Raw genomic sequence first — 8586 nt, 5'->3', positions numbered from 1 at the left:
CTAATTTTCCCTTTCCCCATCCCAGTTTCTCTTTTTTTTTTTCTGGTACTGGGAATCGAACTCATGACCTTGCGCTTGCCAGGCAGGCACTGTGCCGCTGAGCTAAATTCCCAGCCCCCATCCCAGTTTCTCATAAGTGAAATAAACCAGATGCATATGTGTAAACATCATATTGTCTCCATAGTGTGAGAAGCTAAAAGAGTAAATAAGATCCAAAATGTACAATAGATATTGTAAAATGGGAAGGAAACTCCCTGTTCAGTTTTGTGAATAATTATCAAGATAGGGGCTGGGGATTTAGCTCAGCAGCACAGCACCTGCCTGGCAAGCGAGAGGTCGTGAGTTTGATTCCCGGTACCAGAAACAAACAAACAAAAATCAAGCGAATGCCCCTGAAGCTACCACCCAGAGCAAGAGGACAGGCATTGACAGCCCCTGGAAGCCCTTCGTCCATGCGCTCTTTGCAGTACTATGAAATATATCCAGCCTCCTTCCCTCTTTTTCATCTTTGCTTCATTTTTGGTGAATTATGAAAGATTTCAGACACCCCAAGGGAACATAGAATCACTAGCTGATGCCCCCTGGCCCCGGTGCCAAGCTAAGAGACAGAGCCAGCTCTCTGTGGTTACAGTCCTCTGGGACTGTTCCCCAGGTGCCTAAGCTGCCGTGGTCCCTGCCTTTTCCCTGAGAAGCAGCAGCATCATTGTCCAGGTTTAACACTACATGAAAAAGGTACAGGGTGGGTAGCACTGGGCTGCAGCTTACTGTCAGTATTTTGCTCTTGAGATTTCTCTCGGTGGTTAAAGCAAGCTCTGTGCCAAGAAGAATGTGCTGCCATAGCGGGATGGAGGTGGGCTCTTCCTGTCCACAGAGAGCATGCAGCCCCAGGTGGGTGGATGGGACTCAGACAGGCCCTGAGCGCCTGTATAGCATACAGAGTTTTGGTGGTACCTGCATCTCTCTGCAGGGGGCAACAGGTTGGGAGCTGCGGGCAGGAGTGTCTTTGTCTCTTCCTCAGGCACATGCCACTTTTTATGGCGATACTCTCTGGGTGGAGATCACTGTCCAAGGCTCCAGATCGGCTGGCTTGGCTTTGCCAGCTGGCTGTGCTCCCTCCTAGGTAAAAGGGTAGGTACAGATTACAGGGTTGAGTGACCTTGAATATATAGCAACCTCCACCCCAGTTCTGTTGACCTCAGTTTCTCCCCTTTGGAAACTGATGGTATAGGGTTATTGCATTCATATAAAGTACTCATAAGAGCTGGCATGTAAACCTGTCAGTGTTAGCTGTCAGTAGTATTGGCATTATTGCCATTCATTCATTCAGTGGCTATTCAGTGTGTATTTCCTGTGAAACCAACGCTGGCAGCGCCCTCCTTAGCAAGCTGGTAGTGACCTGTCAAACTGAGGCCCTGCTCTCATGGAACTTGTATCCCAGGGTGGCAAGCAGACACTGCAGTGACAGCCCAGAGTGACAGCTGTGTTGGGGGAAGCCCAGAGGACTGTGGGAGCGGGAGGGCCTGGCTCCAGGCTACAAAATCAGGGCAAGGTTCCTTGAGGAGGAACCATGTGGACTAAGGTATTAACTTCTGGAAGAATGTTCCAAGGAAAGTGAACAGCACGTTCAAAGGCTAATGTGGGAAAGGGTCTGGCATTAATAATTTTTGTTTGGTTTTTGTTTTTAGAGACAAGGTCTTGCTGTGTAGACCAGGCTGACCTTGAACTTGAGTCAGTCCTCCTGCCTCAGCCTCCTGAGTGTCAGGATTACAGGTGTGTGCCACCATGCCCAACTTTTAAATTATTAATACTTTAAGTACAAGTTTTATTTAAGATAATTGTAGATACACATGCGGTTGTAAGCAATGTGTAAGAGCTATCTGGTGCATCCTTTACCCAGTTTCCCTCCGTGGTAACGTCATGCAAAACTCTGTCCAAAATCACATCCTTAATGCTGCGATTAAGACACAGCATTCCAGCATAAGCCTCCATTCTTGCCCCTCCCCTCAGCAGCAGTTGCTTAGCTCTTCCCCAGGTTTATACTTCGGTTGTTTCAACAGTGTTGTGGAAGAGGAATCGTACCATATGCAGCCTTTTGGAGTCAGCTGTGCTCATGCAGCACAAGTCTCTGGAGACTTAGGCAGATCGCTGTGTGTATCAGGAGTTCATTCCTCTTTATGGCTGGGTGGTGCTCCAGAGTGTGTTTAATCATCCACCCAGTGAAGGACATCTGCTTGTTTCTAGCTTTTTGGCTATTATGAAAAAAGCTGCTACAAACATTCACACACAGCTTTTTGTGTGGAACATAAATTTTGTTTCTCTGGGACAAATACTCAGAAGTGCAATTGCTGGGCAGGATGGCGGATGCATGTTTTAAGAAAGTCTCCAGACTGTTTTCCAGAGTGGCTGTACCATTTCGAATTCCCACCAGCAATGTGTGAGCGGTCGTGTTTCTCTGCAGCCTCATCAGCATTTGGTATTGTCACTGTTTTTTATTTTAACGCTTCTAATAAGTATGTGGTGATATCTCATCGTGGCTTTTATGTGCATCTCTTTAATGGCTAATGACGTTGAATATCCTGTCCTGTGCTTATCTGCCATCTGTGTATCCTTGGTGGAATATCTCGTGTCTTCTGCTCATTTTCTTACTGGGTTATTTGGTTTTGTACTGTTGAGTTTTGAGAGTGCTTTACCCATCGTAGATGTTAGTCCTTCGTCAGATGTGTGGTTTTAAGGCTTTCCTCCCAGTCTGTGACTTGTCTTTTTATAAACTTCTTCACATAGACTTTTGTAGAGCATATGTTTTTAACTTTGATTAAGCCGCTCTGTTAATTTTTCCTTTTATGGATCATGGTTTTAATGTCAAGTGTTTTGTGCTAGATCCTGAAATTTTTTTCCTAAAATGTTTAAAGTTTTACATTTTATATGTAAGACCATGATCCATTTTGAGTTCATTTTTGTGTGAAGTTGTGAAGGTTTAGATCAAGCTGCTTTTTTGTCGTTGCACATGGATGTCCAGGTAGTCCAGCACCATTTGTTGAAAATGCTGTTCTTTCTTTCACTGACTTTTCTGTGCTTCTTTGTCAAGAATTAGTCACTACAACCAGGAGTGGTGGCACATGCCTGTAATCCCAGCACTCGCGAGGCTGAGGCAGGAGGATCATTGTGAGTTCGACACCAGCCTGGGCTACAAAGTGAGCTCAAGGACAGCCTGAACTGCATAGTGAGACCCTGTCTCAAAAAGACAAAAAAAAAAAAAAGAATTGTCACTACAGTGTGATACCACTTCACATCTACTGGGGTGGCTACTATCAAAAACCAAAGCGAAACAGAATTAACATGTGTTGGGAGGCTGTGGACAACCCTGTGCATCACTGGTGAGACTGTAAAATGGTGCAGCTGGCAGAAACAGTTTGAGTTTCTCAAAAGGCAAAGTGTAGAATTACCACGTGACCCAGCAATTTCACCTTCAGGTATACATCCAGAAGAAGTGAATGCAGGGACTTGAACAGGTACCCGTACACCCAAGTTCAAAGCAGCAATATTCACAGTGGCCAGGTGGAAATGACCCAGGGCCCATCAGTAGATGAAAGGAGAAGTAAAACGTGGCACATATGCATGATGGAATATCATTCAGCCATGAAAAGGAATGAGGTTTTGAAAGATGCTATCATGTAGCTGGACACTGAAAACATTATGCTTAGTGAAATAAGCCAGACATAGAGGGCAAATATTGTATGATTCTGCTTGTGTGAGGGCCCTAAAATAGGCAGATTCAAAGGACAAAAAATAGAAGACAGGTTACCTAGGACTGAGGGAGCAGAGGAAGAGGAAGCAATAATTTTTTTTTTTTACTGGGTACAGAGCTTTTGTTGGGAATGATAAAAAGGTTTGGCTGTTGTAAATGTACTTTAGGCCACTAAAACAACTTACGGATGGTTGAAATGATAACCATTGTGTATATTTTACCTCAATAAAAATAATTTTTAAAACCTAATTAGGTGCATTGGTTTGGGTTGGTTTCGGGGTTCTGTGTGCTGTTCTGTTGGTCCTTCTGCCCCTTACCATCTGAATAACTGCAGTTACATGACAGGTTTTATTGTTGCATGGAGAGATTCCTCCCACTGTATTCCCTTTTTCCTCGAGTTGGGCTCCTCTCGGGCCTGGGCCCGACATTTCTGGAACCCTTCCAGGACCCCCTTATGTGCAAGATGGCGCTGCGGTTTGAGCCATTTCAGAGTCATCTTTACCATGTCCCCTGTCCTCAGCCAGTGTCTGACCCTTGCTGCTCTCTCTTGGTACACAGACTCTGTGGCTGCCCTGTCTCAGTTCCCGCTGTCCCGACTGCCATCTACAGTTGCTGGGGCCAGTGCTGTAACTGTCCCTCTCATCCCCACCCGACTCAGTACCCCTTGATCACATCCTGTAGCAGGCAGCCGGAGTCTCATCATGGTCCATCGCAGGCCCTGGCCCTCCTGTGGCCTGCCTCTGCCTCACTGCCCTCGCTTCTGACCCTGTCCTTGGCTGTCCCTGCAGCGAGCCTGTGTCAGCTGGAATTTCACATCTCATTTGTGTGATACTTGAGCATAAGCCCCGTGGAGCAGGGATCATGCTGTGCTTTGTCCAGCCTGGGCAGTGCATAGTGGACGTGTGTTGGATTTTGCTGGGGACCCGTGAATGTGGGAAGTTGCACATGGCTGGAGCAGGTGACTGCGTATGTGAAGGAAGGAGGGCAGAGGTTGACATGGCTTGGGGATCCTGGCGAGGTGGTCTTAGCTGTGTGGGCTGAGGTGCGTTTTCAGTAGGGAGGGCATAGTCAGATTAGGGTTACAAAAGTTTCCCTGACCTAGCAGAAAAATAGGCAGAGGCTTTGAATAGACACTTAGCGGAAGAGGACATGCTGATGGCTTTTATAATCTGAAAGGGTGCTCAACCTACTAAGTGGAAAATGCAAATGAAAACTAGGCTGAGAGGGGCCAGACTGTGCCTGTCAGGCAGAGGTCAGGATTTGTGGCACCCTGTGCTGCTAGGCAGGAGACAGGCTCTCCCGGCAGGGCTGAGTGGGGCAACCCTTGCGCAGGGCTCAGCAGTCCCCCTTCCAGGAATTCACCCTCATGCTTGCTTGCACACTTACGAAATGACAGCTCCACATGGCTACTACTGCTGTACTGTTTGTAAGAGCAAAAGACTGATCCACCGGCGGGGCCCTGTGGGGCGCACTCAAGGCATCACAGTCCTTCCACAAGGATGCTAAAGCAGCAGGTGGCACCTTGCCAACAAGGAACAGGAAGATCGCTGAGATGTACATACATACATAATGTTTGCTTTAAAGTCATGATTTGAAATGGATAGGATTCGACAATAACACAAATAGCATAACCAGTTACTGTAGAGAGGAACCCATGTCACTGCCCTCTAGGTGAAGGAACAGATGGTGCCTGCCTCACCCTGCACCCTGGAAGCTCTGTTTTCAGGTCCTTCTCTCCCCAGAGGAGCCACTCTCCAGACTTGAGGCTGTCCCATCCTTGCCTTTGTCTATGTCATCACTAAAGTGCAATAAAAAAAAAAAAATTTTTAAAACCTACTTTGATCTGTTTGCCTGGTTCTGTACTTTATCTGAACAGAATCCTAGGACACATTGTTTTATGCTTTGTTGCTTCTGGTTAGCATCATTTTTTGATATTTACCCACATGCAATGTAGGTCTTCATCTCTCCCCGCTCCATATGCCATACAGGGAGCCAGTAGGTCCAGCACCCTTGCTATCCCCTGTGGATGAGCCTGCCTTGTTTCCAGTTCCAGCAGATCCAGACTGCTGCCTGCTGTGAACCGATGGGGCCCACGTTTTGCTTGTATGTCCACACAGGAGAGTACTTGCTGGGTCCCAAGTGTGTATCTTCCACTCACCTGGGTGCTTCCAAACTCCTCCTGAGGGCCAGGAGCATGGGAGGAGAGTAGGGTGTGGAATGCTGTGTGTGATGTGCTGCCGTTTGTGTTGTTTTTAATAACATTTTCCTTTCAGGAGAAACTCTAGTAGGGGTTACCTGCAGGCCCAGGAGGGGGCAGAGCCGGAGGAGGCCCTTTGCAGCTGTGTACGCTGTGGCGCTTTTTTTCTTTGGAACCGTATGCCTTTGTTATAGATGCAGGCAGAGAAGTACAAAGGAAAGGGGTAGCTGAGCGCCAGTGTTGTGAAATGGGACTAACTGAGAATCACCCAGCTCAGCCCTCCCTTCTTCCTCCCCTTGGGACCTAGTTTCCTGCCACTGGCCAGAGCTGCCCAATCTCAACCGCCCCCACCAGAGCCCAAACCTGCCGATCCGGTTTGGGGAGGCCGCCCTTCTGGCTCTTTTCTGGGAGGACACTTGATAGGTGCCCCACCCCCACAGGGGAGGGGCTGGCTGGAGATAGGGGCCAATTGGGGTCCCTGGACATGCCCTGCTGCCCAGTTCATGGTCAGAGCCCTTGGTTGGGTGGGCAGGTGATGGACTGAAGGGGCATAGATGAGGCCCCAGGCCCTTGGGACAGAGCCATCTCTCTAGTCCATGTTCTGTGTCTGTCTTTAGACCGTCAGCTGCAGAGGTGTGGGGTAGGCACGTAGCAGAACAGGGATTGGGAAAGAAACCTGTACCCCGTCCCTGGCTACTAGCTCACAGGGACTGGACACCTGTCCTGGGCTCTGCTGCTCCCTGGACCAGGGTCCCCAGCAGAGCACCTGATCTGGCCTGAGGTGAGAGGGAAGGCTTCCTTGAGCAGGTGCCTCACAGGCCTGGTGATGTAGGGCCTTCAAATGATGTAGGGGAAATACATATGCCAAGTTTGTGTTCCCCAAAATCAGAGAGTGGATTCTCAGGAACAACCGAGGTTAAGAGTAGGAAATTTTATTGAGGGGAAGTAGCTCCTGAGAGACAGGAGAGGGCCTGAGTGGGTTGCCAGTGGTCCCACCTCTCAAAGGAAAATCATGAGGTGAGTACAATGTGGGACAAAATTATGATTAACTAATAAGCTTAGCCATTTAGGTAATGTTGATTCAGTGGGGAAGCAGGTCACATAGCAAGTGTACATGGAAAGAACAGGGACCTTTTTTGGAAGAGATGAGTCAGGAAGTCCTAGTCACCCGCATGGGTGACTGACTGATGTCTATCTAGACTTTATTGGACCAGGTAATACTGATTATAGTACATTGCTTATCCCTCGGGGAGGCGTGGAGGCCTGGTCATTCCACCTTTATCTTGAGACCTGCCCTTCAGTGGATGCGCCTCCAGCCACAGTGGTAATGTGTTCACATCTTCTTCACTGACTCGCTCAAGGGCCTCGCCCTGCCTAACTGCCAAAATATTTCTACCTAATTTAGCTGTCTCTAATACTAGGGGGACTGACAGGCCATCACACAAGGGGGTCTGCTCTGGAGCAGCCTTTTTCCTGTTCTGGATGGAGGTTCTGAGCAAGCCACCCTTGTGCTCAGAGCAGCTGTCTCAGGGGGTAGGCACCAGGACTGACGGATGACCTGCCTGGGAATCCCGGTACCTGACCACCCTGCAGTGCCTTGGACAAGTTGCTCACCCTTCCCAGGCCGCAGTTGCCCTTGGTGTAAAATGGGCCTGCTGATATACCTATCCAGTCTAGGGCAGTGGTGAAGTAAAATGACTTAGCCCGTGTCCTCGCCATGAGCAGGGCCAGACCCAGAGTGAGGCTGTGTATGTTCAGCAGGGTTAGTTCCACCCTGTGAAACAGCCAGCATGGCATTCAGGAGTCCCACGTCCCACCATTCCTCTCCCTCTGTGATCTCCCCATTCATCATTTGTGCCTCTAGCAGTGCTATCCCAGCCTGGGGGTGGTGGGCACACAGCCAGCCCAGCCCGTTAGAGAGCCCACCCATCCCTCACCAGAGACCCCGTCCTGCACCTAGACCCTGTATCCGCCACTGCCCAAGCCTGTTCTTCCATTCAGCTCTACTGAGCCCTGGCTTCCTGGGCCCTTGGCGCCCAGCCTAGCGTGCAGGTAAGGCAGAGTGTGCGTGTGTTCCTGGAGACTGAGCCTGCTGAAGCTGGCTGTGGTTTCGGTTCCCAGGCAGCCCATCTTCTGTCCAGCAGCTGTGGGCCATGTGGCCCAGGCCCACCCAGCCGGCTCGGGTCCTGGCTTGCCCCGCCCTGCCTCCCGCCCTCCCTGGATAGGAGCCCCAGTCAGGCTCCACTGTTGTCAGGGCAGGGCCGCATCGCCACTACTGCCAGGGAGGCTGGGGTGCGGAGCCAGCTGGCTGTCCTTGGTGGGGGTCCTGGATCCCTACTCCCTGCCTCCCTGCTGGAAGCCTGTGTCCAACAGCAACCCCCATGGCCCAGGAGGTGAGCAGGAGAGAGGAGAGGCCCGCACTGGGTGAGGGGCCATACCTTTCCTGGGGCCGGGGGCGGGGCCAAGATAGTTTCCATGTGTGTGAGGTGGCGGTGCCTGTCTGCTGGGGACGTACCTGTGCTGAGCGGCTCCCCGAGCCTCTGTGCAAGCGTGCTTCCGGAGTCTGGTTTGCATGGCGTCTCTGGGGGGCTGTGGCTCACTGAGTCACTCTGAGTGACCCTGGAGTTAACTGGGGAGCTGCGGG

The 8586-nt window shown here is 50.1% G+C and overlaps 1 protein-coding gene across 2 annotated transcripts in view; it reads left to right on the top strand.

Moving 5' to 3' along the window:
* Pak4 (p21 protein (Cdc42/Rac)-activated kinase 4) overlaps positions 1–8586 on the top strand; it is a 48894-nt gene that overhangs the window by 22504 nt on the left and 17804 nt on the right. Inside the window, exon 1 of one of the 2 annotated variants that reach the window (XM_005399792.2) lies at positions 8218–8335. The exons of the other annotated variant lie outside the window; for it this stretch is intronic. The gene's annotated coding sequence lies outside the window, so the exon portion shown is untranslated. Of the gene's footprint in view, positions 1–8217; positions 8336–8586 lie in introns of those variants that run through there. 2 annotated transcript variants of the gene reach the window in all.

Source organism: Chinchilla lanigera, unplaced genomic scaffold (genome assembly GCF_000276665.1).
Source record: "Chinchilla lanigera isolate Chin_1 unplaced genomic scaffold, ChiLan1.0 scaffold00067, whole genome shotgun sequence".
Taxonomy (NCBI): domain Eukaryota; kingdom Metazoa; phylum Chordata; class Mammalia; order Rodentia; family Chinchillidae; genus Chinchilla; species Chinchilla lanigera.
The sequence above is the reverse complement of the archived record's forward strand: the minus strand, read 5'-3'. Positions and strand labels throughout refer to the sequence as shown.